This window comes from Passer domesticus, chromosome 4 (assembly GCF_036417665.1).
Source record: "Passer domesticus isolate bPasDom1 chromosome 4, bPasDom1.hap1, whole genome shotgun sequence".
NCBI classification, from domain to species: Eukaryota; Metazoa; Chordata; class Aves; order Passeriformes; family Passeridae; genus Passer; species Passer domesticus.
In genome coordinates, this window is record NC_087477.1 from 17,837,826 (window position 1) to 17,856,242 (window position 18,417).

The 18,417-nt window shown below is 42.7% G+C and overlaps 1 long non-coding RNA gene across 1 annotated transcript; it reads right to left on the minus strand.

Moving 5' to 3' along the window:
• Positions 1–13,184: 13,184 nt before the first annotated feature.
• Positions 13,185–17,829, minus strand: LOC135298645 (uncharacterized). Its single transcript, XR_010360681.1, has 3 exons — positions 15,333–17,829; positions 13,381–13,441; positions 13,185–13,296 (listed from the first exon to the last, which is right to left on the minus strand). It is a non-coding gene; the product is annotated as an uncharacterized LOC135298645 (long non-coding RNA).
• Positions 17,830–18,417: the final 588 nt, after the last annotated feature.

The following is an 18,417-nucleotide window of genomic DNA, read 5'->3' on the forward strand; positions in this document are numbered from 1 at the left end:
ATTTGTGGTAATCTGTTTCTTCTTTCATTCTCTAGAACAGTTCTTGCTCCTGATTTCAGTGGGTGTCCTCATTTGACAATGTGTCAGCTGTGACTTCTCTACTGTGTGCTGCAAAGAGCTAAGCAGTGGAATTTGTGGTGACATCTAATGTTGCTCTCCAGGATAAAAGTAGCGATTCACAAAGTCCAAGCAGTGCAGGAGGTGGGCAACACTTCGAAAGTTCTTTTAGTAAAACTGTGCTTCACTAAATTCCTGTCTGCTCCTTCTGCTTTACGTGCTCACCTGCAGCACCAGGGCTGATTCATGGATACATCATTCAGCACTGTCGGAATAGCTCAGGGTTCAGCTTTTGCTTTCTGTTTATTGTCAATAAATCCACATCATTTAGCACAGACCACTAGTATGGTTTAAAACCAAGCACACCTCAAACTGGCATTAACTACTTGGAGCCCTTCTGCAGAATACAGCATGAAATACAATTTGCTGGTGTGTAATGTGAAAATCACTGGCAAGACTTTACGCTTGAGAAAGCATTTGGGGAAATTAAAAATCTTTTGCTTGCCGTAAGGGCATTCTGTACAAAGATTCTGGATTACAGAGTTACAAAATCCTGCTCCACTGAAGCAAGTGTATGCAGAAAATTGGGAAAACATGGTTAACACCTGAGACAAGGCATGTTCCTGCCAGCTGTGGCACGTCTCTTGCATTTATGAACACCAGCAAGTGCCTCAACGTATTTGTTTATTTAGCCTTCTGTCTGTTTATTTATGAAATGTCTAAATGTGTCTGTTCTCTATTGTACAGGCATTACAAAATATTTACCTTTATTTTGATACGTGATGTTGTTTCATTGGAGCAGGTGCCATGGAATAATAACATTAAGTGTCAGAGACAGGGTGCCTAAATTTTTTTTTCCTACAGAAACACCTGTGGTAGTTCAAATGTTAAATTTTTTCCATGTGTTGAGTTTGCAAGTACAGAAGAAAGAGATGTATTTTCAGACCAAAATTAGACTATGTGGTAATACACAGTAAAGTACTTTCTCCCGCGGAAGTTGTGGCAAATTTTAAGTTAAACAATGACTATTAAGTTTCCATAGAAGTGCAGTGGGATAAATCTCTCTTAGCAACCTGCATTGTAACTCTACTTGGTGGGGGAGCAGAACCAACAAGGAAACAAGAAAGTGGCCTGGAGTACAGCATGAACAGAACTGTCTGTCCTTAGGACGTACAATAACAGGCTGAAGCTGTCATAAACACTCTTTATTTCCCTAAGGTATGGATATGTGTCTTTGCAAGTCTCATTGGAATCAGGATTTATTGATCTGGAATCTCTTAGAAACACCTGTGAGGTTCAGTGTATTATTTTCTTATAAAAAGTCTGTTTCTTTTTGAAAATGAAATGCCTATCACGCTTATAAAACAGACAAAATGTTATTGATTTTCCGCCAGGAAGGTTATGTTAAAACTTACCTAGGGAAAAAAAAATCAAGATGCCTGGTAAGGCATTCTGCTTTTTTTTTTCTTTTTTAAAAAGTAATTTCTCTTGACTAGTCCTGATGCGGTCAGGCTTAATTCCTTTCATCAGGAAGGGAAAAATGGAACCTGTGCTTGATGGTGTATTGGTAACTAGGCAATCTCCAAAAGAAGAACAGGCTTGGTTGGGATTTTTTTTGGGGGGTGGGGGTTTGTTTGTTTTTCCTTCCCTGGAAGGGAAAGAATAAGAAATAATTTTGGTCTCTTAAAAACGAAAAGGCAAGAAACTGATTAGTCCTTATGATTTCAATAATGTTTGACTCGCTGCATTGTGACGACAGTGTTTGATTTTTCTATTTGCTTTCCCCCCTTTGAATGCAAGGCTGGGATCTGTTGTTTCTGATTAAACGTGTGCTGAGCCTTGATGTGGCGTTAGAAAATTGCACTCCCTGCACCTCCATTCCTCGTGCTCTCAGTTGCCCAATGTGGAAGTTGTGGCTCTATGGGGATTTACTGTTTCCTCTTAGGATCACCTGTGCTGTGGCTTAAATAAAAGTTTGTTTCTTCAGCTGTCTGACTTCGGAGTTTATCTGACTCAGGCTGACCCCTCAGTTTTATAACTAGCTAGTTTATTTGCTTGTGCAAATTGGGTTTTCTTAGACAGAAATATAACAGACTGTAAAGAGGCCAGTCTTTTGATCATTTCACCTCTGGAAGGGGGAAGGCTACAATGCCTTTCTGCACTCACTGGGCACTCCCTGGGTTGTTAATAACATTAAGTTACTGTTCCTGAACACTCTGTGGTTGGATTTTTTTTTTTTTTCAAACTACGTTACAAAAGTCTGGTGTGCAGAAAAATGTTGTTTCTTCTGTCTATGCTAGGAATATTGATAGGGTTTAGAATCTAATTACTTCTCTATTTGTAGGAAATACAGAGCCTTTGCTTAGCAACCAGTCTGCCTGGTTCCAATTCTTCGTTAAGTATATCTTTGTGCTGCACCTATAGCCATGAACACAGGGAGGCATGAGGTGGAATGCTGGAAGAAAAGGAGGCGTGAGCACTTAGTGAAAATGGTGCCAGTTTTTCCTCGATGGGCCTCGAGCCTCCAGTGCAGCCCAACAAAGCTGAGAGTGATGCGTCAAAATATCTTTTAATAAACAACGTAGGCAGTAGGAAATAATACTGGTCAGGGCTTGTTTTTCTGGCTCAGGGCCTCATTCCAACCTGTTGCAACCAGCTATTGAACATCTATGGGGACACCCCCACACAAGAGGCCCCACAGAGGAAAGGAACTTTTACATTTCTGTTTGACTGGGATCCTTGCCAGTGGCTAAGTTCAAAGTGCAGTTTCCAGTAATTTGCTGTTACTACTCCGCGTATTTGATAGGCCAGGACAGAAGCATGCAACCCGAAGTAATATTTCCTGATTTCTGACATTTCTCAAGATATGAATGGAGGTTGCTGAGGCACTAAAACTCAGAAGGGTTTTCCTGACTCCAACACCTTCAACGCTTTCCTTTTCTCCTCTTGAGCCCCCTTCCCTCCCCCCATCTCCTCCCTTTGCTTGCATTCCCTGCTGTTGTCAGTTCTGTATTTGGATGGCATTCATATTGATTGTTTCCCTATGCAAACACTGTGTGGCTGGTCTGATGCAACCAGAAGAATCCTATTGATTTACTGAGTGTGAGGGTTATTTAGATTGATATCCTTCTGGAGTAGTGATAACGCTTTCATCTCGCCTCAGAATTATGGTTAACCTTTCCATTTTGGGGGAAGGGCATGGAAATGAATTTCCTTTGCCCTGTTGACTGTGGTAAGAGGGAGGTAAGCACAGGGAGAAGCCAGTGGAATAACTACTGTTCTCCCCAGCATGTGCAGTTGTAGGCCATGTGTATGCCATTGTGGTTATGGAAGAAGCATCCTCTGTAATTAAGATTATATAAGCATTCCCATTGTAATCCTTTGTTTTCAGCTCTCCAAGACTTGCCTCTTTTGGGCCGATGTTTTCCTGGCTTGTTCTTTGCCATGTCACAACTTAATTATTTATTTTCCAAGCAGGGATGCAAATGTTGGAGAGAGCTGAGGAAATGGACTTTTCTTGCCCAGTTGAAAACAGCTCTTGACTTTTTTGAAAATTAGATCCAAAGTCCAAATGAGCTTTAAGTAGGAAGGATGTGACCATTGATGAGCTTTTGGGGAATGCTCTTTTAATTACTGAATAATCCACATTTGTGCAAAAGGTAATGCAGATGGGCTGTGTAAGAGCAGAGATGAGGTTGGGAGGTCAGGCTTCAATGCTTAAAATCCTAATTCTCCTTTTTTTTTACAGCTTAAGTGTGCAGACTTCCTATGTCTGCAAGGGTGTGGGGGTCCTAGTACAGCTACCCACAAAAGCAGAGCGGTAAGAAATTTAAGAGTGCAGAGTTCAATTGTAACTGCCCTCCTGCAGCAATGTCAGTGCTCACAGGAACAAAAGCTGGGTGTTGAAACTCTCTGTGCTGGTTTTGCACTGAAGCTTCACTTTTCAGCTGAAACTGTCATCTAACTTCTGTTTTAAAAACCAAATAAAATTCCTCTGACTAGTATATAGCTTCAGCTTTCAAATAAATAAGCAAGCAAATACCTTTTCTTCCAGAGAGCACTGACAGGTGTTCACACAATCCAGGCACTTACGAGGTTTTAATCATTAAACTAAACAGTTCCTTGAAAGCAGAGGAATTTGGAGTTAATTCTGATCTTTATACTTGTGCTGATCACATCCACTCCAGTGTGTCCACGCAGTGACATCCACGGGCCTGCCTAAGCAGCAAGTAGAAGGAAACAGTGAGTAAATATTTCTGAGCTGAACGCTTCAAGCACTGTAACTGGAACTGCATTATTCGTGATTAGTGCCTTTTTGCCTGATGTTTAGTCCAAAATCCTCTGGAGGGGCAGTGGGAGAAAGCACAGAGTGGCAAATAATCGCAAGATGCTCTGTGGTGGGAGCTGATTTGCCCACGAGCGCCGTGCGTCGCTGGTACCAGGCCGTGTGTCATGTGGCCGGCAGCTGTGCTCCCCTGCCGGATGCTCAGCCCTCTTCCATAACCAGCTGCAGGGCCCTGGCCTCCCTCTCTGTGGATTTTTAGCCAGAGAGATGTGGAAGGGAGAAGGCTGCAACCTGGTCCATGTGTTGGGGGCTTTGTTTTATTAATTATCATTTAATTAATTTTGTACAAGAATAACTCACCGACGCCTGGCTGCGTAAGTTTGTTAAGCCCACAGTTTCCTGTGGGTGACAAAGCCTCTGGCTGCGTTGCAAGCACCCTGAACTGATTAGAGAATGTTGGGTTGCATCATGAGACCAAACAGCAGGTAAACAGAGGGAGCATGCTGTGTTCAAATGAAATAACTCCTCGTAAACCTGGAGCATTGCAGTGAACTTTGTTGCTTAGTGGTTTCTTGTGCAGGAGAAGCACCAGAGATGTTACAGTGAAGGGTTACGACCCTGAAACTGCAGTCTAACTCTGTTGAGGAAGATGCAGGGCTCGCTAGATCCCACAGGAAGTTTTCTATGTAGTCCCTTGTGTCTTCATTGTTGATATATGAAACGAGAATAATATTCTAGAGGCTGTGTTTGGGTTCCATAATATTTGCTTGAATGTGAATTGTACCGAGGGAGTTGGGTTTGTCCTTTGAGATCATCTGTGCAAAACAAGAAGCTGTGAAGGAAGGAACATGTCCTGTTGTTCACTGTAACAATAAACATGGAAAATGATTCAATGATCTGTGAAGCTCAGTGAAATTTATGAGAACACAGCAGCTGTCACACTAGATTAGATCAAAGATTATTGTGAGTAAGTATCCTGCCTCCAGCAGAGGTTGGTGAGAGTGGGATGGGGAAAGGGCCTCAGAAAATAGATGTATATTTAGAATTATCTTTCCCTGCTCTATCTTGTCAGCTTCTAACAAAGAGTTGTGTAGCAGCTTCTGAGGCTGACATGTGTTTGGTAGCTTCTCTTGGATGTATTTGTTGTTCATTCCTCTGATCTCCATTTGAACCTGTGTGCTGCTTTGCCTCGACCAGGCCCTGTGGGCACTGAGTTCCACACTGTAATTGTTTTATGAAAAAGCATTTCCTTTTGTTTCTAAATTGCTGCCAGTTTAAAACAGGCTTCCCGACTTCCTTTATTACATACAGTAAATAATTCCCTTTTTTACCACATCATTCCATTTCATTATTTTTCAGATGTTGATTCTGTCCCCTCTTAGCCAGCTGGCATGTTCTAATTTATTTAGTTTCTTCTTGTCCGGAATTTGTCCTTTATTTGTTATTTTCCATGGTGCCTTCTCCCTTAATCTTTCCTGGTTTTTCTGCGTGCTCTGTGAGATGGTGTGGAGGTGAATGCAGCACTGTAATCAAAGGGCCCTAATGAGTAACCTCCTGAGGGTGCTTGGATGAGCAAAACGCCTGTGGACTTGAGCCAAAGGTTGCACTGATTAGCCTGGGAGGACCGGTGCTGTCAGGCTCTGTCTGTGTGGTGTCAGAACAAGATAAAGGTGTACAAGTGCTCCTTGTTACCTGCCTCGAGTTCAGCATCTCTCCCTTCTGAAGTCACAGCTGTGATGCCAAGGCTTTGGGTGAGGCATACTTCAGGCTCCAGGACCTGAAACAGTGGGTGCCAAAAGAAGAAGATGAGACCGGCCATGGTGGGGTGATGAAGGTTTGTGTCACACTGGGGAATGAGGGCAGAAGTTCCTAAGGCATTCAACAAATGCTCCCCACCAAACCCCAGAATCCATAAATGGGTACTTTTTTGGAGTTTTTCACAACCCCTTTGGGTTATTTGCATACATGGATTTTTGCCCTTAAAAAGTGATTTTGTAATGGAAAGTGGGCATGACTTTGAGACTGCTCTCAGATCTTGGCCTCATGGGGCACTGCAAGCCCTGACAATTCAGTAACAGCCCTTTGCACAAGCCTTGCAGTGCAGCAAAAATTCAAATGGTTCCTTTTGTGGTGAGGTTACAAGTCAATAACTTGAGCTCGGATTGTGTCCATATCCGGTGAGGAGTGAGGATTACATCCCCCCCCCTCTTTCTCCTCGCAGTCCTGCCTAACAAATCCAGACCCATTCCCCGCAGGGAGCCCAGGCGAAAGGAAGGGAGTGTCGTCCCCTTGGGAGCTGTTACTGCATCCGCTCCCCCCCGGAAAGAGGAGGGAGGAATTCCGACAATTCCTTGCCAAGCTGTTCCAAGGGTAGAGCACTTACACCCCACCAGCTAATCAGGGCTGTTCCTTAAGGCTTTATTTTAGCATCTGGACTTCAGTAACTTTTTTTAAGCCTAGTTTTGTACTGAGGATTACTGTGAATTTAGATCTAAACCACTGCTTGAGTTGCACATCCAAAATAAGCATTGTTAACAAAAGCCAAGTGCCTTATGCATTTTATTCAGTGCTAAGAGCAGCTTGACTGCTAATATTTCATGTTCTGGAAGAAATGGAGCTGCAGTGTTTTGAGCTAATTCTGGGATTTTGAAGCACATCCTGCTTGGCAAACTGTAATGCCCATGGTTGTGCCAATGGTGTTTAGTTTGAGGCCAGTGAGATGCGGGTGCAGAGAGATACAGGAGAGAATCCTTATAAGAAGGCAAATGTGCCCTTTTCCATGTTTGTTTAATATTGCACTCTTAGTTTTTTGAAGTGCCTTTGTGTATAATGTCTGCCCATGTTACCTTTTAACATTTTTTTCCAGGTCTGCTACCGTTCAAATAAATCATATGGCTGAGGAAGAACTTGTCCTGCCTCCTCCTAAGGCATGTAGGCTTAATCCTTTTGCTGCCTAAATCACAGTCATGGTGTTAGGAAGGTTTAAACAAAACTCTGCTGTACTATATCCCAGCAGTTACTTGGGAGAAATATGTGGAGAAAAGGGGAGAAAGGTGAGAAAGGGAAAGAGAAGATCACTTACCTCTCTTCTCTCGCTGTGCAAGTCCAGCCTGAGTGTGTGCACAGAGGAGCTTGGAGTTTTTCCCTTCGCAGGAATCCATGAGCACAACTGGGGAGAAGCAAGCAGGACTGAACTAGCCCGGAAAGTGGATTGCTTTGTGTGCCACAGTCGTGTGTCTCTCCAGCTCCGGCCGGGCGTTCTGGCTTTGTGTGACAGATAGCTACATAAACAGACGGAAAGCTCAGTTTTCCTTGCATTTCTTTTGCCCTTTCTGCTCTAGGCTTCACAAGGAACACTATTTTTTTTGTATGTTGAACCAAAGGACTCCTAAGTGAAGGAGCAGATTATTTGTTCCGCAGCATGGATGTGGGTGAAAAATGCAGAGTCCTGGGTGTAGCCCGGTTCAGAGCTGTGCAGTGCATGGGCGTCGCGACAGCTTCCACTTGCATGGGTGCCTTTTTGGCAAATACAGGGCTAGAGAAAGAAATGGAACAACTCTCCCACTGTGTTGGAAGACAAGGTCCAGATAAGTAGTGTTAGTAGCCAGTTGGGAGGGCATTTAATGAGCAGGTGGAGAGCATCCTTTCCGGGTGCCGGATCTGAGTATTGCAACAGCACTGACCTAGGGCATACTGACTTTTACAGTAGAGTAATTAATAGGAATGGGATATGCAGATAAATGGAACCTAACTTAGTGATATCTGGCTGTAATCCCTTTGTCATCACCTCCTTTATTGTCTAACACACAAAGGTGTGGATGTCAAAACATAGGTGCAAAATTATTCTGAATCGCCTTTCTCATTTGTTTACCCTTCTAGGGAGAAAGTGGTGCTGATGGATGTAGAGTTCTGTAGAGCAGTAAAATCATAATTTGATTATGTGTATAATGTGATATATTGTTGTTGCTTGAAAGGTAGAAAAATGGCCATCAGGAATCAAAGCTTTTGATTGCAAATTACTATTCTCAAAGCTTTTAATTGTAAATTAGGATTCTAGGTGTAAGTTCTGTAGGGTGTTGATTAGATCTGCTGTCCCCTCAGCAGCCTGGGATATTGATTAGTTCACAATCCCCAGCTCTCTCTAATAATGGAATCAATCTATTAGCTGTATGGTTCTGCTAAAATTATTTGCAATAAAAGGAATGTTTAGAGTTGCATTTGCACGGTTATGGCTGTTAAGGGGGGATGAACAGATCAGATTGCAGTGTTGCTTACAGAGTCAGAAACATGGGGTAGTGTTGGCTTATAGCTTGTTCTTTTGGAGATTGTTGTAATGTGCATAGTGAAGCATTAGGGAAGCTAAAGAGATAATACAGTGATCTGGTGTCTAGGACACTGAGCTGTCTGGAGGGGGACACCAGCTCCTTGCTCTAGTGAACATTTGGAATATTAATTTCTCACCTCATCTTTCTTCTCTTGTCATGCTGTATGCACTTTTCTTCCCCTATCACCAGTCTTCAGGGATATGGAAACTGTAGGAAAACAGCTGTTGGCTATGCTGGGGATGTCTGCTTTCCCTACCTGCTGCCAAGAAGTCTTTTTGAAAGATTTCTTACCCTGTGATCACACCCAGCATGTTTTCTTGGAGCAAGGCTTGCAAGTGCAGTAGGCAGAAGAAAAGTTAGCCTGAAAATCCCACCAAAATAAATTTTAAAAAAGGAGCTGAGAAAAGCAGTGTCCTAGGAATCAAATTCTGAATTTATCTGCTGATGAAAATCTAGAGCCCTGCAGGATTAGGATTAGCTAGGTCAGGGTGTGAAAGCAGATGGTGCTACCAGTGAGAGATCCCCAAATCCATCCTTTGGAGTTAACTTTGTAGGTTAACTCCTAGAAAGATGCAATGTGCTAACCACACAGTTAAGGTCAGAGCATCCCTTTCCTATTTCCCTTGGCAGCCAGTTTGTTTAACTGTACGTCATGCCAGCAATGAAAAAACTGAAACAAATCAAAGCTGCTCTGCATTTCCCAGTCTGACTCTCTCACCTGCTGCATCGTGGAGTGTCACCGTGGGAAGCTCTCACTCTGCCACATGCTGTGGGATGTGATATGGCACAGCCTGACCTACCCAGGCTGTGTCAGCCACAGGAAGTCTGAAAATATGATTTCCTGAAAAACAAGTGAAAGGAGGGGAAGTGCGCAGTTTATGTTTTGAGGATGGCATTATTGGAAACTCCATGAGCTCTTTCTGTCAAAATACCTACAAAGTAACTATTTAGTCATATGAATAGTTGCCATTTATTTACAAGGCATCTGTGTGTGAATTAGGAAAAATCCTTTAACATCTATCAGACCTCACAGAGATGAGTAATTCTGTGGAAACAGTGTGCGTGTCAGACGTGACTGATCGCTTGTTACCCTGTATTCTGTCCTTTGTTTTTGACTAAGGCTCCAATGTATGTGCTAGCAGTGATTCAGTATGAACCAGGGGGTGTCTGGTAGAATCTGCTTGTCTCTTGCATTTCAACAGAAAATGCAAGATTTTCTTACAGACAATTTTCTTGACAGAATCAAATGGTGAGGCAGTTTCCCAGTTGGTGTCAGCTGGAAAGCATTGGTTTGCATCAGGCTAGGACCTGATCTCTCTACTTATAGGACAGCTGTCCTAAAAGTTCATTTCCCAAAATGTAAAAGCAGTTGTTGGTGAAACCACACTGTGCCATGCTGGGGTGGTTGTGATTGTTATCTTTCCTCAATCTTTTAACACTGTATGTAGAACAGAAACTCCTGGTTTCAGCACCTGTGGTCTAAGGTAGGAGTGGGATCTAGGAACTGGACTCAAACTTGGGGCCTCTCTCTTTAGGCTCCATATGTTAACTTTAATTACTTTTCTATGTGATTTCCTTGAAATGTTTCATGGTTTTCCCAGTACTTAAATACTGAATCTCTTATTTCCTGGACAAGTCCCTGAGCAACTTGATCTAACTGGACCTGCTCAGAGCTGGGAGTTGGATTAGATGGCCTCCCAGGAGTCCTTTCCAATATAAACTATTCTGTGAAAAGCAAAAGATGCTTTTGGGACTGATAGACGAGGTATAACAGAGCAAGCTGTGGAGCTGGGGAAGCCACAAGCACTCCATTTTACCCAAAGATATGAAGCTCTGTTATTTTCCTGTATTTGTCATTTCCATCTTGCAGTAAATTCAATTACCAGCGAGCAGGACTTTTTCACAAGGGGCTGGCTAGGAAATTATCTGCAGAGGACTGGAGATAGAATTTCTAGCTGGCAAGTTGTGTTAAGTTGGCCTTTCCTAACAGCAGTTCCAATTCAATGGATGTAACTTCTGTAGCTGAGTGCATTTAGTTTAATTGCAGGCAGAAAGCAAATCTTTGGCATGCAAATTGATGCACATCTGCAGAGAGCTTTAGCATGAACTGATGCAACTTTCCTGAGCAAAGAAACATCTGGAGATGCCAGCAATAAGAAATCAGAGTAGAGATGTATTTTTTAAGCAGACAGAAGGGACAGGGAAGATTAAATACATCGGATATCTTGTCCCGATGGAAGAGAGTGGGAGAGAGAGGGACCACAGCAGACCTTGCTTGCCCCACGGGTTTCTGCAGAGGTTTCAGTCCTTCCAGGCCACCAATACTCCTGCATGACTGAAGAGAAAGAAGGCAGAGAGTGCAGTCCTGTCTGCAGTGAGAGAATTTGATTTGTTCCTCCTCTGGCCAAGTAGCTGCAGCCTACAAGGCAGTTGTGGCTCAGCTTTGTCTACAGTTCTTCCCTGGATTTATGGGGTTGGGAATTGGTCAGCCAATTGTAGAACATATTTTTTTTGGGTCTTGCTTAAATCTCTTTGCTTGGAGCTCCCTGCTAACACAGGTGGCATATGTTGGACATGTCATTTTGATCCTTCAGTGTTGTGCATAGTTTATGCACAGGGATGATTTGAGTTTTTTGTGAAATCTGTGTTGCAGATACTTGAAATGGTGCATTTTAATAAAAATGAGTGCAAGGATTGTTGATATAATATAAGCACTCTTGTGTGCTCATGAGTTGCATAATTGTGCTAGAAGTGTGTCTGTGCCTAAAGGAATACAGATGATAACAGAAGGATAGATGTGCAAGGAGAGCTGTTTAATTCCTGAACTACCAGGCTTCTGAAGTAAATGTGTGGCATCTCTTTTGTTTCACAGTTCACTTGTGGTGTGAATATCATGACTGGTACCTTGCTGTTTGCCAAAATGTCCAAATCCTCCCTCGTTCTTTGGACAAAGACCTTGTGGAAGCTCAGCATTTAAACTTTTTACCTACAGAAAAGCTTCCTGTTCAGGCTTTGTCAACAGATGCATGAAGCGCAAGAATTACTGTTGACAGTGAACACTTTATTATGGGGCAAAAGATCCTCTTAAGAATGTAAGGTCAGCAGTCTGTGAGTGAAGAATTTCTTATGCACATCAACACACAAATGCTTGATACCTAATCCTTTAATATGATTTTTATGGATTGATTTCAACAGGAATCCAAGGACAAATCTTCAGTAGCTGAACAACCTTCTAGCAACAAGCTGGCTTTGTTGGAATTCATGCTCAAAAATGATCCTACTCTAGTGACTTTTTAATATTGTGATTGCCAGGGCCCAGTCCTGTAGCTTGTCTTCCAGTTTTGAGTGGTTCCTTACTGAAGCAAACTTCTATTGGCCTTTTTTGAGTATTTTGCTAAAGAAAGTATTCCTGTTTATAGGGGGATGTCTTAGGGCAGGCTGTAACAACATGTGGATGACTGTCACATGGGTTAGTCTGAACTGACAATGGGTTTGTCAGTCATGGAAAGGTACTCCTGGTTCAGAAGATAATTTCCATTTCATGTGTGCTTTCAGCCTGACTAGGTGACTTCCTTTGCATGGCAGATCGCAATTGGCTTGAGAGTAAACTCTTGGCCCTTCAGTAATTTCTCTGTGAGAGTCTGTCCTCAATGTGTCTGGAGCTCTGGCTTGTTATCCTGAGACTTGCTTAGCCCCTTCCTTCCAAAAATAACCTAATAGCTGTAAGTCTGTTCTCTAAGCTGTCACTGCTTTTCTGTTCTGTCTTAAAATATCTTTCTGCTGTATCTCATTTTTATGTGGAACACAGCCCTTCTCTGAACTGTCCTGCAGTTTGTAGTGAGCTCAGGAAGAAGAGGCATCTGAAAGCTACTAAAAACATCGTGTTTCAAACCCAGCAGTTGTCAGAAATAAAGATACCTTTTGGTTTAAGCGATGGCTAAACTTTTTCCAGCTGTTGCTCTTGTTAAAGAATTTAAATCTGGGAGGAAGTGAAGGCTTTTCACTGCACTACTCCTCCACCTGAGGTACTGCTTTAGTTCACTGCACTCGAGATATTCACTAATCTTTCTGAGCAGAGGAGCTGGACACGGGTTTGTTTAGTTTAGTGTGCTGGTTCTGCCTGATCCACCCTGTTTCCTGTGATCTGTGTATTCAAGGACAGTGAAACCCCTTAGACCACGCCTGATTACTTGACCCAGGAGGTCTTCCCAATTCCTGGACTAGGTGAGTGTGCCAGATGTACCCTGAATCTATATCAGGGTGAGATTCTGGCCTCAAAGTGGCTTCCACTTTACCCTTGTTTCTCCTTAGAGGCAATCCAGGTGAATAGACTGGATGTGAGCTTTAACACACTCTGACAGGTCCCAGATCTGGATGGTTTGAGGGCAAAGAGGGAATGTCAAGATTGGAAAGCATGCCAGGCTATCTCCAGCAGGGATCTGGGCAAGACCTTAGAAGACCTGCTGCCTGCAAAGTATCTGGAGAGATTTCATCTGCTTAATTTCTCATGTTTCTTGAGTGTTTCATTGCAAACCTTTTGGTCATTCAACATAATGTTACAAAGACTGTGACCTGGATTCTTCACGGTATCCATGGAAGATGTGGGCAATTCCTAGGAGAGGAGAGAGTCTTAAATTTATTTCAGTAGCTTAAAATCAGGCAGCTTTCTTTATAGGGGCATGTTTACCACTGTAAATCCTGAACATTATCTACCTTCTGCTAGTGCCTGGGGCTTTGCTGTCATTGCTGATACTGTGTTTCTGGCAGTGAAGACCTATGCCCAAAATTAATATGTATTCAGTTTGCTGATTGTTTCCCCAGAAAATGCTTGTGCTGAATTAACATCCCAGTCTGTTTGAAAATCTGAGTTTTATACAAAAATTACTCCAGGTTTTCTATTTTCTTCTGTAGGTGACAATATTTAATGCTATGGGGAAAATATAGAAAATAAGATTTTTTTTAACTTATATTTTAAAAAATGAGCGGATAATCAGAAATAAAAAATTAAGAAGCACAAGTAAGTATATGCAGTGCTATGAATTAAATGGATTAAAAGGTCCATTTACTGTGAGGGTGGTGAGGCACTGGCACAGGTTTCCCAGAGAAGCTGTGGCTGCCCCATCCTTGGCAGTGTCCAAGGCCAGGCTGGATGGGGTTTGGAGCAACCTGGGATAGTGAAGGTGCCCCTGCCCCTGGCAGAGGGGTTGGAACTAAATGATCTTTAAGACCACTTCCAACTCCAATTATTCTGATTTTATACTCAGCTTCCCTTACACTTATTTGGGACCTAGTAGGCCTGTGATAAAAGTATTTTTATTCTATAATCTGAGGGCAGAAAATAACACCAGTAAAGCTTTCAGGTTGCCTCCTTTTAGCAGCAGCTGCCTCAATCCGAGGCATTGAGTGCCTTTCCTGCAAGGAAAGGGTTATCTCTCCTCTCAAATGTGAGAGCACACCCTGCTCTAGCCTGCAGGCACACAGATAATAATAACATGGAAGGATGGCAGCCTGTGCTCTGGAACGGTTTATGAGGAGGAAGTCCGCAATTACATATTTCTGGGCAAACATTAACCAAGGCTGAAGCCTAGCTTCGAAGAAAAACAACAGGCTGGAACCTCCAGTAATATAGCTGTTATGTGGACTGGAAAGAGCAGTCATGCATTCATGGAGCATTAGAAGCTAAGTAAGAATAGCACGACAACAAAGCAAAAGGCTTGATAATATTAGCACATCCTGGTGTGCGCCTGCAGAAAGCATCTCTGCCCCTGCCCAGCCCTCCAGTGATATTGGAAAGACCAAGGAGGTTTTTTTTTAAGTACTCTCTAGCTCTCTTAAAACAGACCTAAGCCAAAGTAATGGGACTATTGTTTGCTGTGCTCACAGCCTAATCCATTTATATCGGTGGTTTCAGAGCTTGCCACCACACACTGAAGTTTCCCCCTTAAAAAACAAGTTACTTTGGGCATCTCTCAATCACTGCGGTTACCACGCTAGAAACAATTGCCATTCTGTGCTGTGGTTTTGTAAAGCAGCAGTCTTATTTAGAGCTTTGTGTGCTAAACTCGGATATGCCCATTCTATTATGGACTCTCTGTACCTAAAAATGGAATTGTTACACTAAAATTAAGGAGACAGCCAAATGATACATACTTCCTCTGCTTTGTTTTTTCTGACAGACCACAATTGCTGCAGAGAAGCTGTCCACTCATTACTGCAAGCTCTGGGGAAAAGGAGTGACAGAATTTAGACCTGTATGGGAGAGGAGCGTTAGTCTAAAGAGACACTTGCTGTGGCAAGCATAATATGTAGATTCCAAAGTTAAGCACTTTGGAAAAAGTCCAGAAGATGAAGATACATACATTACTGCTGCTGGGGAGAAGGAAGGGAATCTTAAATGTCTCCATAGAGAATATTTACTTGGCTTTTCTTCCTCTCCTTTTTTTAAAGGGCGAGACAGCTGTGGCTGAGAAGCCTTACACTTGGAATAGGCTATTTCGTTCAGGTTTAAAGTTAATTTATTCTGTTGTTAGCTGGGCTAAAATAAAAAATTAGGATTACACTCCTAACATCCTTCACTGCCAGGGCAGGGACTTACCTACCCACTCCTGTTAGTGACCTGAAATCACTAACATCCAAAGCCCTTAAGGAAGCTAAAATGAACTTACTGGTTCGCTGGGGACAGTTGTTCCTGCCCCAGTGCTGTCCTCACAATTAGCAGTGATTAACAGTCCTGCTGCAACCAATACTCCACGGCGAGACTGGAATGGAAAATGCAGCCTTGGGGACTATGTGAGGTCTCTCACAACAACAAATCTTCAAAAAGCAGCTGATCCCGCTTTGCCTGGTTCTGATAATGGAAAACTGTGTTCTTTGGTTTTGCCTCTTCCCTTCTATTCTGTATCCAATGCTGCTCGTTTTTTAATGCCAAAGCAGCTTTTAAAGGCACCCCCTCCGCTCCCAAGTGTTTTAGCAGGTTAATGTTCTGGAATATTTTAACAAAACACAAACTATGACATTCAGTCACAGAATGATTTCTGACATGTTTATGCTTGATTTTTGAAAACCCAGAATATTTCTAGATAAGTACCAGTAGATTATTTCAGGTACAACAGAAGAGATCTGGTTTTGGCATTTTGGAAAGGTCCCAGTTCGGAGGGATAGAAAGAACTGGCCTGTTCTGATGAGTATGGCTGGATTGTGTCATAATTAAGGAATAAAGAATTCTGACTCCTAAATAGGTATCCTTCAGTATATTTTAGTTTAACCTGAATAAAACCACATCTGTGTTTAAAAAAGGAAGATGATTAATGGGATAATGGGAGGGAACAGCATTTCACTTCTTGTAAAAGGAGTGCAAGCATAAACTTGACAAAAAACTGCTTTTTGAGTTTGTTTTGAGGATGGACAAATCACAGATAGCTTAAAGAGCTGCACAGGTCCTTGGTCTGTCTTTTCATAGTTCACTGCATCTTTCAAACTAAGGTTTCAGAGGCTGAACGTGGATTTGGGTTAATCTTTCAGTGATGCATCTATATAAGCTTTTATATATTGATATGGGAGTAAACTTGGTTCCTGCTTGTCCTCTAGTGATGTGTCCTCCTTTTGGGAAACTTAGCACATATCAGTGAACTAGCAAAGGATGAGAATCTAAGCAGAATATTCAAGTCAGATTTTTTTTTTGCCTGTTTAAGAAGTTACTCATTGCATTGTCATTCATAATCGTCTTCCCGTGTGACAGGATGGGCTCGTCAGATCCCAGGGAGATAAAGCGGAATTTGTCAGCTCCTAGGGGGCCAAAGTAAGCATCCTTCTGACTAACAGCAGTCTTTGAGCACTGTGTCAGGAGTTATGGGAATTTGGAGTTATGTGCTGCTGTTGAGTGGCACAGCAAAATATGGTTGTGTAAGTGTGGTTAGTGGTTAATGATTTCTTTTTTTGTCTTTCCTTCACTGCCTTCTGTGCTCCTTGCTCTGTACACAAGAGCAGGAAGGAGGCTTTGGATGGAGCAATGCAGCCTGTTCATCTTTTCCTAAGTGAGTCAATATTGTTGCTATTTCTAGAAAGTCATCTTTGGTCTTCTCTAAAGGACCATCAAGAGACGAGAGACATCGTTGACATGGCCGTGTGGAAGGTGGGAGTTCTCTGGCACACCAGGAGCTCTGCCTGCTGGCTCTTCTGATTGCAAGCATAGCATGTATTTTACATTCTCCCAGAGCCTCGCTTTGCCTCCCTGCTGCACTGCTTCAGAGCACGAGCCTCTGCAGCACTGGGTGTGAGAGAGAGAGTGTCTTGTGTAGGCAGCGCTGTGTTGACAAGTGCCTTGTACCATCTGCTTCCTTCCTCCACAAATCCATCAGCATCCATGCAGCAGCTTGTACTTGCTAAGAGCACTGCAAGGAGATGTGATTTGGATTTAATCATTAGCAAATGTCCCTTGACTGTTTCTCGGCTGCCCCATCTGAGTTTAATTCCAGGAGAAGGAAACTGATGTATTCCTGCTTTCAGGTGTAATTACTTCAAGACAGATTGACCGTTTAAGCACACACGACGCTGCTTAGCTTTAATTAGAGTAAATTGCCAGAATTTATATGACCGGTAGTTTTGGGGACTGTCAGATGCATGAAAGTATATTTTGCATATCATTTCCTGCTGAGGCTGAGACCAAGGTACTAGCTGAAAGGCTTGTAATTAGGACAAAAACACTTTGTAAATTTAACCCTATCTCCATTAGGAGCAGAGTGGAACTGGCTGGGGAAGGGGGTGGTGCTCCAGGGAGACAAAAACATTTGAAAGAGAACAAGAAGCAAGAAGTACCTGGAGACTGAGCAATAACAGAGACAAGTGTTATTGCCAAACTGGAGTCTTTGTGATTTGTAAGTGTGTAAGTAAGATTTATAAACCCCAAAGATAATTTTTTTCTGGAAGGCTGTTCTAGTATATTGTATAACCCCAGTGTTGATATAACTGAAGCTGAAAAAGAGGTTTGGCTAGGTGTTCTGTCACAACAGTTCTTAGTGCACCAATTCAGAGTGCCCTGGAATAACGTCAGCCTTTGCTGGATCCGTTCCTGACTTGACCCTCAGCTGCAACAGCAGTGCAAGCAATGAGGTTTCAGTACATAAAGAGGCCTCAAATCATTGACTGAGCAGCAAGGGAAGCACTGTTGAGCCCCTTCTGTACTGAGCCACTTGGAGGGAAGGGCCTCCCATTGCTCTAGAGCTCTTTCCTGGTTGGAGAAACTCTTTCCCAAACCAGGAGCAGGGAGCTGCCTTGTGCCAAGCACCTGTTGGTAGATCTTTTCAGTGTAGTTTGTATGCAGTTTGCAGTATGTCTCTGTCTGGCAGCTGGGGAACCTCCATTAAAAAAACTGTGGAAGGTGAAGGGTCTTCAGTTTTCCCAAAGAAGGAATAGCTGACCACAGGTTCAAATTCAATTAAATTATTGGCACAGGGTTTGCTAACTGATCTCTGCTTAATGATGGGAGCTCTTACTGATGGTATTCTGTAAGGATAGAGTTGGAAACAGCATGGGCTTTTCTTTCTGGAATAGCCCAAATTGTATTAGGTTCTGTTTTATTGCTTGGCACATAAAAAGTGGCTGTATCACCTTGCTGATTTGAAGTTTGGTGAAGAGGCTTAGTGGAAGTGGTCTCAAACATCTGTAATGAGGTCAGGATGGAATAGCAATCCATTTGCCTGAGGATGCTGCAAATGTGGTGGGTCCAACATACTTCACTATTCTACTTTTTAT